Source organism: Cotesia glomerata, linkage group LG5 (assembly GCF_020080835.1).
Source record: "Cotesia glomerata isolate CgM1 linkage group LG5, MPM_Cglom_v2.3, whole genome shotgun sequence".
Classification (NCBI taxonomy): Eukaryota; Metazoa; Arthropoda; class Insecta; order Hymenoptera; family Braconidae; genus Cotesia; species Cotesia glomerata.
This window is the reverse complement of record NC_058162.1, coordinates 12,350,846-12,366,440: the sequence shown is the minus strand read 5'-3', so window position 1 is coordinate 12,366,440 and position 15,595 is coordinate 12,350,846. Positions and strand designations below refer to the sequence as shown.

The 15,595-nt window shown below is 33.3% G+C and overlaps 1 protein-coding gene and 1 long non-coding RNA gene across 2 annotated transcripts in view; one reads left to right on the top strand and one right to left on the bottom strand.

The window, feature by feature from the left end:
- Nucleotides 1-15,595, bottom strand: part of LOC123264729 (disintegrin and metalloproteinase domain-containing protein 10) — a 259,035-nt gene that overhangs the window by 25,281 nt on the left and 218,159 nt on the right. The window lies entirely within an intron of this gene.
- LOC123264740 lies at nucleotides 10,056-10,485 on the top strand. Its single transcript, XR_006509415.1, has 2 exons — nucleotides 10,056-10,222; nucleotides 10,303-10,485. It is a non-coding gene; the product is annotated as an uncharacterized LOC123264740 (long non-coding RNA).

Below are 15,595 nucleotides of genomic sequence, written 5' to 3'. Positions count from 1 at the left end.
CAAGAACTCGAATGGGGAAGATAGATGGAAGACGTGCGATACGGGTAGATAGACGGCACGCTTGATCTTAAGCATCAAAGTCCGGTTCACCTGAAATTACGGTGAGACGGACTTTTTCCTGACTTAATTTCTGTTGAGCCATGGCTCCTTAACACATAACGGTTTTAAATTAACCTATTTTACACCATCAGATGCAAGTACTATCCAGATACAACCGATGATGCTGAGCAAACATTCTTTGAGTGCGAAAGCTGGAAGAACTACAAAGACAACACAGGATCAATCATAGGCAAAACGCTTAATCCTATGAGTCTAGTGATTGTTCGTTATATGTTACTGGCAGTCCGCCCCAGCTTTGGACGGGTTTTTAACAAAAATTGGAGTTTTAGTCAGGATTCATAATTTTTTGAAAATATAATATCGACGGTCTAATTAGCAATTGGTCTAACTCCTTATTTTTTAGAGGGTGATTTTTTAACATTTTGATGAAGCACTAGTCTAATTATAAATTATTTGAATGATGCAAACCAAAATATTACACCTCTATAAGATATTAAATTGTTTTTTAGTCATAATAAATTTTGAACTAATTGTTTTTTCGTACAAATAGAAGATTCTCTAAAATGGAGTTAAACAATTTGCTAGTTAGAACGTCGATATAGCCTATGTCATCCGGGGATAGTGTAGCTTCCCAACAGTGAAATATTTTTTCAAATCGGTTCAGTAGTTTCGGAGCCTATTCAATGCAAACAAACAAACAAACAATCAAATATTTCCTCTTTATAATATATATTACGAGAAGAAAACTGGAAACAAATCGGTGGGTCTTAGTGCTTTTTGCACGTAACCAAACGATCCGGGTTCGACTTCTGGTCTGAGCCGTCCGAATTATTTTTTCGGATACCGAAAATGATACCCACTGAGTAGATCCCCCTTTCCCTTTATTCTTTCTTCCTCTCTCTCCGAAATTTGTCGATAATTGATAAATCTAGCTGTAAAATATGGCTTAATACTAACGCGGTTCCGGCTGAGTCTTCCTTGCACTTTCACGCGAGGAATAAGAGAGGAGTATTTTTAGTGGATGGAAATCCCACACAACCGACTATTATTTTTCGGTGTCTTCAAAAGATTTTTTCCCCTCCGAACGAACAAAAAAAACACACACATACATCATCGCTAAAATAGCCGGAATAGCTTCCTAGGACGTCGAAACGTCGAGGTATGATGAAAACTCGATTTTTGAAAATCGAAGTGAAAACAATGATTTTCCTGGTTTTTGAAAATCATTCGTTTCCTTAGCAAGAAGCTAAAAAGTCATTTCAGTCATGGATTTGAACTCACGACTTCAAGCGCAAAAAGCCATAACTTTTTTAGAAATTGACTTTTGGGTACCTTTTTTTTAAAAAAATTTTTGTTTTTGAATGAACTTTTCGAAAAAATACACGAAAAAAATTTAACATGATCAATTATATAAAATAATCGGTTTTTTTTAAGTAAAATCGTCATTTTTTCGAAATCCGCCATTTTTTTTTTTTTTTTTTTTCAAAAAAAACCAACTAATTTGACAAATATCCCCGCTAATCCCGGGCAGGGCCGATTTTTTTTTATATTTTTTTTATTTATTTAAAAAAAATTGTCAAATTTTAAAAAATGGAAAAAATTTTTTTTCCGTATACTTTATTTCTATCATAAAATAAATATAATTTAACGATTTTATGATATAATATTCTCAATTTATAGATTTAATTTACGAATATAATCATCAAGATTCAAATTTTAACCTATCAGTAAGGTCGATAAACTAGGGTAGGACAATTATAGACTTACTTATAGTCAGTATACTAGAAACTATACGCTAGTGTGTATCGATTTATGAATACGGTTTTTTCATACTGTCTAAAACATAACCTGTAAATTGCTGTTAATCTTTTGTGCGATCAAGTGTCTAGTGAAAGATTGTTGATATTACATTTGCTAAATAAATAAATAATTATTATAGTTTATGAAGACTATTTTGATTTGGTGTTATTTGAAAAGCTAATTGTTTTATTCTATAAATCTAAATTGATTGGAAGAATTTTATGAAGACATTATGGCATCAATAAAGCAATTCGATCGATGTTGTAATCCATTTAAGTTGGAATCACATTCAAGAAAAATGGGTTTACGTCCAGCAACTGACATTATGAAAATAATGTTAGGATTAGGTGAAAAAGGAGTTTCAAAATTAGTAAAGGAACAAACAAATACTAGTGATGATCCTAATGTTGATGCAAGTGACCATGAAGTGACCCGTTATAAACGATGCATCGTAACTGTTGAATCAATCGCCGATTCCTTCAAAAAAATTGGATGATTATCAATTTTTAAATAATAAAATAAATCAAATATCTGACAGCTTAAAAAAATTTTTGCTCTCAGCTGCCGATGAAGGATCGATCGACGACGATGGTGAAAATTTTCGCTCCTTAATTAAAATGCTGCATGACAAATTCAATGATAAAGAAACGGATAAGTCTTTAAAAATACAAATTTTAACATTGTTACCTGACAAATGGAGTGAAAGACGTATTTATGAAACTATGAATACATCACGACATTTAACAAGGGTAGCAAAAAAGTTGGTTGAAGAAAAGGGTCTACTTTCAACACCTGAATCGAAATTAGGTAGGTATAGCGTAGAATTGATGTTTCTAGTACATCTGAAAACTGAATTACTTAACATTTATTGTATAGGGAGGACAATTACTCATCAAATGTTATTAAAAATTGAGAATTTTTACAACGATGATGAGTATAGTGCTTTGATGCCCGGTATGAAAGACTTTGTTTCAGTTCGAAATAATGATGGTAATCGAGTACCCATCCAAAAACAGCTTGTTCTGTCTAACTTAAAAGAACTATACCAATGTTTCCGTGAAATAAACCCAACAGAGAAAATTGGATTTTCGAAATTCGCTTCTTTACGACCGAAACATTGTGTGTTAGCAGGAGCAAGTGGAACACACACCATCTGTGTATGTACAATCCATCAAAACTTTAAGTTGATGATGCTTGGTAATTATCAAATTAATTGATAATTATAAGTGTGTGAATTTTCTGTTTATTTAATAACTTTTCTTATAGGTGCAAATCTTCATTCTTTAACAATAAATACAGAAAAGCCCATGAAACACTATAGTGATTGTTTGGACATGATAATTTGTGAGACTACATCGGTGCAATGTTATTTGGGTGGATGTAACAACTGTCCAGGGGTAGATGAGTTGAGTAACATTCTACTAACATCTTTTGAGAATCAGGAGATCGAGAATATTACGTATAAGTATTGGATATCAAAACCGAGAAGTAGTTTGGAAACTTTTATCAAGCCTACAGAAGAATTTGTTGAAAACTTGTAGTGAACTAAAAGTTCTTTTACCTCACTCATTTATTGCTAAAGAACAAGCTAAATTTTTGAAAACATTGAAAGAAACACTGAAACCAAATTAATTTGTCATTATTTGTGATTTTGCAGAGAATTATGCGTTCGTAGTACAAAATGCAGCATCTGGTTTTCATTGGAATAATAACCAGGCAACAGTTTTTCCGGTGGTTATTTATTACAAAGCAAATGATGAACTTGAACACAAAAGTTTAGTAATTATTTCAGACTATAATAATCACGATGCCGTTGCTGTTCATTTTTTCATCAAATTAATAACTGATTATGTAAAAAGTCTTCCTAAACGCTGTAACAAGATTTATTATTTTTCTGATAGGGCTCCTCAACAATTCAAAAACTTTAAAAATTTTGTAAATTTATATTATCATGAAGATGATTTTGATATTCCTACAGAATGGCATTTTTCTGCGACTGCCCATGGCAAAGGTCCGTGTGATAGAATTGGTGGCGTCATCAAACGACACGCAGCAAGAGCAAGTCTCCAACTTGCAGTTAATAAACAAATAACAACACCGATAGAATTTTTTGAATGGGCTTCTAATCCGAATAACTTACCAAATATCATAGTTAAGTTTTCTCCAGAAGAAGATTATAATACAGCATTAACTGATTTAAATCACAGATTTTTGAAAACAAAACCTATTGTAGGAACTCAACAACTCCATTGTATAATTCCCGACAAAAATGGTTGTTTGTATGTTAAAAAATTTTTAAACTCTAATGAACACAGAATTTGTAAAATATTGAAACGCCAGAGAGAAAATTAATAAATAATTTTTTGTATTGTTTTTGTGAAATCATTGGATATTAACTGTATTAATCATTAAACTTAGTCATTATATTCATAAATTAAGTCTATAAATTGAGAATATTATATCATAAAATCGTTAAATTATATTTATTTTATGATAGAAATAAAGTTTACAGAAAAAAAAATTTTTCCATTTTTGAAAATTTGACAATTTTTTTTAAATAAATAAAAAAAATATAAAAAAAAATCGGCCCTGCCCGGGATTAGTGGGGATAGTTGTCAAATTAATTGAAGTTTTTTTTTGAGAAAATAAAATGGCAGACTTCGAAAAAATGACGATTTTACTCAAAAAACCCGATTATTTTATATAATTGATCATGTTAAATTTTTTTCATGTATTTTTTCGAAAAGTTCATTCAAAAACAAAAATTTTTTTAAAAAAAAGGTACCCAAAAGTCAATTTCTAAAAAAGTTATGGCTATTTGAAAATGAAAAATTCATAACTTTTTTTGGGTTGGATAAAAAAATTCTCAAAAATTCTCAAAAATGTCTTTCAAAGGATAGAAAAGAATAGTAAAGTTTCAGCTAAATATAAAGGGGTCGGGTTCAAAAGTGGTCGATTTGGCATGGAATACCCGATATATAAATTAGGGCTGTACAATTTGGCCGGTTAGGCCGGCTAAAAAAGTTAGCTAAGTTAATTAGCCAGTTAGCTGGCCAGCTTAGCTAATTTAACCGATTAGCCGAATTAGCTTAGCTAATTAGCCAACGGCTTAACCGGTTAACCTAGCTTAACTCAGCTAATTAGCCAACTGCAAAACCGGTTAAATAGCTAATTTTTTATATGCTTTTTGTTGTATACTGAGATGCGTATAAGTATTGAAATTAAAGTTAACCTCGTTTTTTGGGAAAAAAATCATGAAGAACAACAGAAAAAACGAGAGTAAAGTAATTTAATGCCTTATGAATTAACTAATTTTTTTTTAAATACAAAACAGTAATAGAATAATTCATTAAGTGGAACATTCCATGTCAAATTGACCAGTAGTTGGAATCGACCCCTTCCGATTTGGATGAAATTTTGTCACAAGTTTGCTTTTATCATAAAACAAAGTTGTGCCAAAGGAAAAAATTTTTTTCGTAAAGTTATGCAATATTAAAAATTTCACCATTTTCAGGTTTTTCAAATTTATTTTTGTAATATCTCGGAAACTATTATAGTTACAGACATAGACCAAAGTTTATTTTAAAGGGGATACTTAGGACTGTAATAAAAATTTTTTTTGGGTAAAATTTTTGAAAAATCAAAAAGTGGGAAAATTTTGAAATTTAAAAAATCGTGAAAATCCAAGCCCGCTATGAAATTTTTGGCTTCTTTTTTTTACAGAGTACCTCTTATTAATCTTAAAATATTATGAAATTTTCAAGAGGGTATTCTTTTTTTTTTCGATATTCACAAATATAGGTATACAAATACATGGAGTGATCATATACTGGTACATGATCATCTGATGGGGCTTTTACCTTACTATGGAATAAAAAAATGAGTCAAAAATTTCATAGCGGGCTTGGATTTTCACGATTTTTTTAATTTAAAAATTTTCCCACTTTTTGAGTTTTCAAAAATTTTACCCGAAAAAAATTTTTATTACAGTCCTAAGTATCCCCGTTAAAATGAACTTTGGCCTATGTCTGTAACTATAATAGTTTCCGAGATATTACAAAAATAAATTTGAAAAACCTGAAAATGGTGAAATGTTTAACTTTGCATAACTTTTCGGAAAAATTTTTTTCCTTTGGCACAACTTTGTTTTATGATAAAAGCAAACTTGTGACAAAATTTCATCCAAATCGGAAGGGGTCGATTCCAACTATTGGTCGATTTGACATGGAATGTCCCACTTAATGAATTATTCTATTACTGTTTTGTATTTAAAAAAAAAAATTAGTTAATTCATAGGGCATTAAATTACTTTACTCTCGTTTTTTCTGTTGTTCTTCATGATTTTTTTCCCAAAAAACAAGGTTAACTTTAATTTCAATACTTATACGCATCTCAGTATGCAACAAAAAGCATATAAAAAATTAGCTATTTAGTTGGCTAATTAGCTGAGTTAAGCTAGGTTAACCAGTTAAGCCGTTGGCTAATTAGCTAAGCTAATTCGGCTAATCGGTTAAATTAGCTAAGCTGGCCAGTTAACTGGCTAATTAACTTAGCTAACTTTTTTAGCCGGCCTAACCGGCCAAATTGTACAACCATAATATAAATACATCAAGTCTGAAACTTCAAGCTAATCTATAAGGTAAAAGCCCCAATAGATAATCACGTACCAGTATATGATCACTCCATGTATCTGTATACCTATTATGACCCAGATTTTACTTTTTGTATTTGAGTATTTTAGTTTATTACTTAAAAATTAATAGAAACAATTATTGTTGTTAGTACGGCGATTAATTATTTAATTTTTGTATTCATTTAAAAATTTTATATTATTGTTACCGAAGGTATGATTAAATTGTAAAAGAATTTAAAAGACTGGCAAAATTATTCTAAGTCCCGAGGACCATTTAGTATGGAAACTCAACGAATGGATATAGAATGAAAGAAATGACGATTATTATTTTTGTAACAAATAAATTAGGTGAGCGAAAATTTTATAAGTCCCGAGGACAATTTAGTATGGAAAAGCCAACGAATGGATATATAATGAAGGAAATTGCGATTAAAATAATAAAGAATTGTGAATTTGACGAAACGAATGGATAGAGAATGAAGAAAATTGCGATTAAAATAATAAAGATTTGAGTTTCAAAAATAAAAACTTAGAATTTGGCGAGACGAATGGATAGAAAATGAAGGAAATTGCGATTAAAACAATAAATCATTATTTTTGAATGCTAGTTCGAGAACACCGGACAGGTGTCTAAAACGACTCTTCCTTTTCGTTAAAAGAGAGTTAGGAAAAAACTGATAACCGCCAAAATTTGGCTCGGGAAAAGCAAGTCTTGTGACAGAGTGGTTATTTGTGGTGAATACTCTTCCAACAAATAACACCTGGAGGGACATTACCTTGGTTTCGTCTAGAACATTGGTAAGTACCTTTGCACTCTTAACAAGATTTGACTTCCCTGGACGTTTGACCTTCTGTCAAACTCCAGTAGGTGATCATACGCCGTGTAGGTGGGGGCGAAGAGGACACTCTCCATTCGCTCTCGGGGTAGAGCTTAGGGCCCAGGGGTGACGGCTAGTCTCCTGGGGAAGCGGGGAACCAGTTTTTGAAGAGTAGTTCGCGATTTTGACGCTCACGACGAGTGAGAGTGAGAGTAAGAGTGAGAGGAGTCTGTTTTGTAAAGACCAGTTTTGAACACACCACGTGTGTTTTTGTTTACTTGTAATTTTGTTCATTTATTTACTTTATTGATTTTTGATAAATAAATTCTTTATTTTGACTTTATCATAACCTGTTTTGGACATTTTGAATTTATTTTTTAGACTTAGTTATTTATAGTTTATTTCCAGTTAACTGAGTTTTGTTTGACGTTTTATTGCCGTTTTAACCCCCTTTGGACCCTGGAATTCGGCGAGCTTCAGATTCGAGCAAGGGGGCGTTTGTGTCGCAGCATTGTTTCGTTAGTTTAATTAATTTATTTTTAAACACATCAAAAATTACCCGTTACACTATATTCATAAATATATACTATTTTGATACTAAAATTAGAATTATCTCTGAATCTATGGGTCTTAAATAATTTTGTGTAAGGAACTTTTTTGTAGAGCATAAAATTTCCGATCAAAATAAGTTGATAAAAAAATTTTTTGTGCATTTTTATCTTTGACTGCAATGGGCGAGCCTGAGATGTTGACCAAAAACTTTTTCCTTTCACACAAAATTTTTTTATAACTTAATAAACAATATTTTTGCTATTACTAAACGAAATTCTAAGAAAGCGGATTTTCGGTCCACCCTAATGACCAACATGTGACTTATTTAGAAGCTAAATTGAAGGAGACTATGTTTACATGGCTATTTGCGGAATTGCTTTTATTATATTCAATATGCTTGCCGTAAGATGGACGGTCTGGCTTAATGTATATAGAATAAACGAAAGGAAATTTAGTATAGACCAGATAGCTCAAATGGTAGAGTAGCCGACATGTCTTCGGAAGGTTCTGGGTTCAAATCCCAGTCCGAGCTACCTAATAATTTTTTCTCGCATATTCTATAAACTCACATTAAGATAATCCTCTCCACATTCCTTTCTCAATCCTTTCCTACCAATATCCTGTTACGTGAATGTGGAACGCTTCACGTAATAATTACCGTAACTCCTATTCTTTCCCACTTCACAGCATTATTTATATTTGTATATATATACACGGAAGACTTTTTTTTAATTTTGAATTGTTTTTGCCTTCAATACAACCGATTACTACTAGTCAAAAAACATATTTGGGAGCATCCATTATTTACGTAAGATTTTTAGGGAGGTGAGGGGCTTGAGCCAAACCTCGATCAATCTCACGTGAAGGAGAGGTCGGCAAATATCGCGTAGTTTTTTTTCGCAAGAAATAATGTAAAATTGTGAGAAAACTGAGTTAAATGAAATAAAAAATGTTTCTCTACTAAAATATGGCTAAATCATATGGGTCATTCCACCAAATAAGAACATTTTTACGGGGCGACCCTCGCTGATTATGTTTAAAATTTACGGAGGTTTTCTCTATCATAAGACAAAAATTCCCTGAAAGTTTTAGCTCTTAATACGCAGCGGTCTTGAAGTTATGATTTTTTGAAATTTTGGAAAAAATTTTTTTTCAACTTTTTCGTCAATTTTTCTGATATGAAAAACATTTTTAAACAAAATCGACAAACATTGTATTTTGTAGGAAAAATTCTCAGCTTTTGAATGAAAATATTTATTTTTTCATAAACTCATCAGAAGACCCTTAAAAATCGAATTAAAGTGGAAAAATTGATTTTTTTCGGTACACTGTAAATCGAAGTGTTTTAAAAGTGACTACAAAAGGGCATTTAACATGGGAAATTAAAACACATGGAAGTGTTTTAAAAGTGACTACAATGCTTCAAGATAGGAACAAAACACTTTATGTGTGTTTTGTTAAAACACTTGGATTTACAGTGTATGCAGCCCAAAATTCTTCAAATTTGAATTTTTTTTTCTGAAAGCTGAGAGTTTTTTTACACAAAATATTGCGTTTTGCCGATGTGCATATTTTTTGTTTCGTCACAATTAAATTAAATGTTAGATTCGCTATGCAGTAATATAATTCAGAATAGTAATATAATTTTCTCTTTAATACTAAAATTATAGTACTCAGAAATTTTGAACCACCTGCTTAAAAGATGAGTCTATACTTCGTCACTTATCATGCAGATGGCGCTCACAACTCCCTCTATTTATTTTCATTTTGTGATTCTTTCTTGAGCGATTTCTTTTCGGATCGTTTGTTTTTAACAAAAATATAATTGCTCAAGTTTTTAAGTAATAATTATTGCGTTACTTTGATATTTCATCGCCATAAGTAAACGTATACGGTCAGTAAATTGTTGTAATCCATTCAATGAGTCACGTAAGTAACTAATACAGTGCACTTGACCTCTTATGTATAACCTCTACGTAGAACCAATTAAATTAATGGCTTTGTGTTTAATATTGACTTTTGACATCTAATTAAACGAAACTTTTAGATAAAAAAGGAGTTAAAGATTTAAGAAAATTTCCCGACGAAGATCGTTGGAAATTTCCTGACTTAGATGACACTTCAATGTCACAAGTGTGCGTTGTCGATTCCGAGTCAAAGAATATATTCCGCCGGCATCAGAGGAGGAGGAAATTATTTCAAGTCAAATTAGTGTTGAAAGTCTGAGTATATCAGCTGAAATTTGTACTCAAGGAAGCAGTTTATCTCGAACTGTCAGTAATTTTAGCGACAATCTATGTGATTACAATGATCATTCTTTAGAGCGATTTTTGAAAATTCCTCTTATTGAAAAAGACAGGTAAAAATTTTCTATTGATTAAGTTTTTCATTTACTGAGTGAAAACTTACTTAATTATTTTTCTATGCGTTTAATTGAAGGTTATATTCTGAAAAAAATTATGGAGTAAAAAAACTTGATGAGAGCTATGCTGCCCTAGAGAATAAGTTCCAATCACAATTTGGAATAGTACCTGAATCTACCTACAGAAAGATTAATCAAGATCATTGTTCCATGATAGCTAAAGTGAAGAAATTATATAACGCTGAAAGTGACAAGTAAATTTTTTTAACAATCGATCATTTTAAAATATCTTCATTTTTTCATATTAATACGATCGATCGTTTGCTTTACAGATCAATAAAAAAGAAGCTGCTTTTAATTTTACCCGACAGTTGGGAAGTCAGTCGTAGAGCATCTGAATTTAACTGTTCTCGAAAAATGGTACTGAATCTTAAAAATGATATTAGTGAATCTGAGAATGTTGATTTAGACTCTGGTGAAATGACTACTAATACTTTGAATCCCACAAAAGTTCCAGGCAATCAGCCGCTTAAGTTAGATGTCAAAAAACTTGTCATTGATTTTTATGAAAGCGAAGAAAACTTAAAACATTTAGCGGGCATGAAAGATTTTAAATCTGTGAAGGATTGTGATGGAAATCGAACTAGGGTACAAAAAAAGTTGATTCTTTGTAATTTAAAAGAATTGTACCAAAGCTTCAAAGCGCAATATAATTCAGTGGCAATCGGATTTTCTAAATTCGCTAGTTTGAGGCCTACTTATTGTATTCTTGCTGGAAGTAGTGGTACACATGTCGTATGTGTTTGTACTATTCATCAAAATGTAAAATTGATGTTAGAAGGTACTTGTGTATTTGACATTCTCTATAATTGTACTAAAACTAGTTATTAATCTTATTACATTTATTCCATTTAGGATGTAATTTTCCAAAATTTGCGAAAAACATCGATAAATGAAATCCAATATAAAATGTGGACATCAACAGACCGTTGTACTATTGTGAATGTTACTTCAGATTCCGAAGACTTCATCGAGACTTTAGTGACGCAACTTGATAAGCTTTTGAAACATGATTTTATTGCGAAAACACAAAGTCGATTTTTTTCTGATACAAAACTAAATTTAAAGAGCGGGGAATTCGCCGTAGTATTTGACTTTGCGGAAAATTATGCATTCGTTGTGCAGGAAGCAGCTCAAGGCTTTCATTGGAATAATGATCAAGCTACTATATTTTCAATGGTGATTTATTATAACGAAAATGATACTATTAAGCATTTGAGCTTTGTTGGTATTTCAGATTGTCTTAAGCACGACACACTTTTAATTTATTTCAAGAGCAATTGATTGCCTTTCTTAAAAAGAAGTTTGCTGTCACCAATACGATTTTTTACTTCTCTGATGGAGCTCCACAACAATTCAAAAACAAGAAAGCATTTACAAACTTATGTTATCATTATGCTGACATCGCAATCAACGCTGAATGGCATTTTTTTGCTACTGCCCATGGCAAAGGACCATGCGATGGTCTTGCAGGTTCATTAAAACGATATGCTGCTAGAGCTTCATTACAAATGAACAATAAAGAGCATATACTGAAACCACAAGATTTGTTTTCCTGGGGAACGAAAAATTTTACAAGCGTTGACTTTACTTTTATAGCTAATGACGATTATTTAATAAAAAAAAATGTGTTAGACGTACGATATTCTCAATCGAAAACGGTGAAAGGTACACAGTCATTACACACTTTTGTGCCTTTAAAAGATGAAATTGGTTATGCTTTCATTAAAACTGTGTCCACATCTCAAAAAAGTTCAAAAATAAAAGTATTTTAATTATAATGAATTTGCGTTTAATTTAATTGTGACGAAACAAAAAATATGCACATCGGCAAAACGCTATATTTTGTGTAAAAAACTCTCAGCTTTCAGAAAAAAAATTCAAATTTGAAGAATTTTGGGCTGCACACCGAAAAAAATCAATTTTTCCACTTTAATTCGATTTTTAAGGGTCTTCTGATGAGTTTATGAAAAAATAAATATTTTCATTCAAAAGCTGAGAATTTTTCCTACAAAATACAATGTTTGTCGATTTTGTTTAAAAATGTTTTTCATATCAGAAAAATTGACGAAAAAGTTGAAAAAAAATTTTTTCAAAAATTTCAAAAAATCATAACTTCAAGACCGCTGCGTATTAAGAGCTAAAACTCTCAGGGAATTTTTGTCTTATGATAAAGAACACCTCCATAAATTTTAAACATAATCCGCGAGGGTCGCCTCGTAAAAATGTTCTTATTTGGTGGAATGACCCATATACAATAATATTGATTGCGATTCGCTCGCCAACGTGCGTACCAAGCAGACGTGTTTTTAAATGCTCTGTTTTACGAGTTTACTCTTTAAAGAGAATAGAGTGCAAAGTATGTATACAGTAGGGTGAACTAAAAAAAGTTACTATTTTTCTTCTCTTTAGTTATAGTGAGAATATTGTTTGAGATGACGAAAAAAAAATTCTGTTAAAATTTGAGCTTATAATATTAATATTAAGAGGTGCATATTTGCAATTTTTTACTTCCCATTTAAATAACATAGAAAAAAAACTTTTTTGTGTTTAAAATTTTACTACCCAGCATCTATTCTACGGATCACAAATATTAATACTTATTCTTGTAGGGAATTGAACGATCTACAAAAAAGCTCTTTTATGATTTTTCGCTTACTTCACTCGGCTCAAAGTTATTTAATGGTAAAGTTTAATCTTAAATAGTTCATTGGCAATTTCACAATATATTCAATTTTGACTTGAAATATATGGTTCGAAAATATCCCCGACAAATTCAAAGCGTTGCGATTTTTCTTCTTAGTGCTCCGAAGCTTCAAACTCGTAGTTTTCTCAAAAATCTTCGAAATTCCTAGCTTGATCAATTTAAACCTAAAGATTCTTTATGAAGCTTAAAAAACTGCGTCGAATGCCGCCAACTGCGTAAAAATCGGTTAATTCATTTAAAAGTTATTGCGGTTTTAAAATTCAAAAAATAGTGTTTCATTAAACTTCTATCAGACTTTTGAGCTCGGAGAGCTCAAGATGACACGAAAATTATATTTTTGAACTCAAAGAGCAATGAAATATTTAGGAATCAAATGTTTGATCATTTGCTTAATCTAGATAATTAATTTCTTTTTCACTTAAATGTTATACTTTATTTTTACTCCTTGATCTCACATTGCAGGGCTTTAGTTAAATCTATATAAAATTCTATCCAAAATTTTACGTACACAGATATTTTTCAGATTTAAATAAAGAAAAAATTAGGAAAACGGTTGGCTCTAAAGGCCATTCCTGCAACTTCCCGCTGATTCCGTGAATCTTCGTTAATCTCCGAGCTCAAAACGATACCGTTTCTATCCTTTTGAGCTATTGAGCTTAAAAGTCTGATAGAAGTTTCATAGAACACTCTTTTTTGAATTTTCAAACCGCAATAACTTTTGAATGAATAAACCGATTTTTACGCAGTTGGCGGTATTCTACGCAGTTTTTTGAGCCTCATGAAGAATTTCTAAGTTTCAATTGGTCAAACTAGAAATTTCGAAACTAGAAAAGTTCGAAGCCCTTTCGAATGGTCTCAACCGCGATAAAATCGGTTCAACTGTTCAAAAGTTATAAGAGATTTACACACACACATACACACACACACACACACACACACACACACACCTCGGGGCAGAAGAAATACTGCTACCGGGCGCGTCTCCCCAAGCGGATGGGAGAACGCTCGCTGTCCTTGGATGACACTTAATCTCTTAGTTGATGAGGTACAGCGGGTAGGAGCCAAGCAAAATACGCTCCCGTGGACAAAACTCCCCTTTAATGGGTTGGTCACACTAACTGACCTAGCAAGACGATCGTTCTCTGCTGTGACCCACTGGGAGTGACCGGAACCTGTATCGTAGTTTCCGACGATGCAGGCCACGGCTGATGTGAGCTTGCTCTACCGAGGTGTAAGTTGCAGCAGTGGATCAGGAGCCAGCCACTTCGGGCCTTGATCAGGAAGTACGCAGTGAGTGTTAGAGATCGGAATCTTCACCGCTCCGAGCGAGTCTAGTCCGTCCGTGTATTTCGGGACTGGCTAAGTGTCGGCTAGGCCTCAGGGAACTGGGGTAGGAGTACTATCTCCGAGGGTACACCCGTTCCTAGTTATGGCAACCCGCTCCACTCCGTACGATGCGCTGGTAAATTAAAAAGTATAAGTAATTCAAAGGAAACAAACAAAAGTGGAAACGGGCTACATGCCCAACAAGCAGCGATTGACGCAAGCACTGAAATGAAGCGTTCGCAAGCGCTCAAACGCCTTGAAAAGCTGATCAGTGAGTTGAATGATTTCGTTCAACTAAAGGTCAACATTCACAAAAAGATGAAATCCAAGATGACTGGTGTAACTAACGCCCTTCAAAGGTTTGAGAAGCTGGACGAGGAGTGGCGCTCATCATTGCAGCGCATATCCCATGCTACACCGGAGAAAGACTGTCAGGCTATCGACGTGACTGACGAAGCAATGGACACCGGAGCTGAAGGTGACGGTGAATCAGTCGCGGAAGACAAAAGTGAAGCCAGCAACAAGTCAGGTAAGAGAAAAAATCGACCTTCTCCTGACCCAACAATCAGCCAAGCCATGAAGAAAAAGGATTTGAAGAAAAGCCCTCCACAAGGAGCGGCAGGGCGAAGCGACGATCAGGAAAAAGCGTCAGTCTGGCAAAAAGTTCAGTCCAAGCAAGAGCTAAAGCGACAGAAGAAAGAGATGCTCTCAAAACAGACGTCAAAGGAGCCCCGACCTGAACCCAAGCGAAAGAAACCGCGGGAATGGATCAGACCGGATGCCCTCATCATTCGGCTGACAGAGAAAGCAAAGTACGCCGAGATCCTGCGTCGAATAAAACAGGACGTCCCTGACGACCAGGTCCGCAGTACGGTAGAGAAGATCCATAAGACCAATGCTGGAGATATGCTGATAACTCTTTCGAGGAAGAGCACCGACAAAGGCCAAACATTGAGAAAAACCATTGCAGACATTCTGAAAGAAGACGCAAAAGTAATCTGCAAAGGACCACAGGAGGTAATTGAGATCCGAGACGTCGATGAAGAAACAACTAAGGATCACATCCAGGGTGCCCTACAGGAGGAAGCTGGAGATGGCTGTGAGATACCACTAGAGGCAATCAAGATCCGTAAGGCCTATAGAGGTACTCAAATAACCACAGTAATTCTACCAGCAGCAACAGCACAGAAACTACTGGATGGAAGTAGCAAAATCCGGATTGGTTTGGTTAATTGCCGAATAAGGACAACGAAGAGACCTATTCAATGCTTTAAATG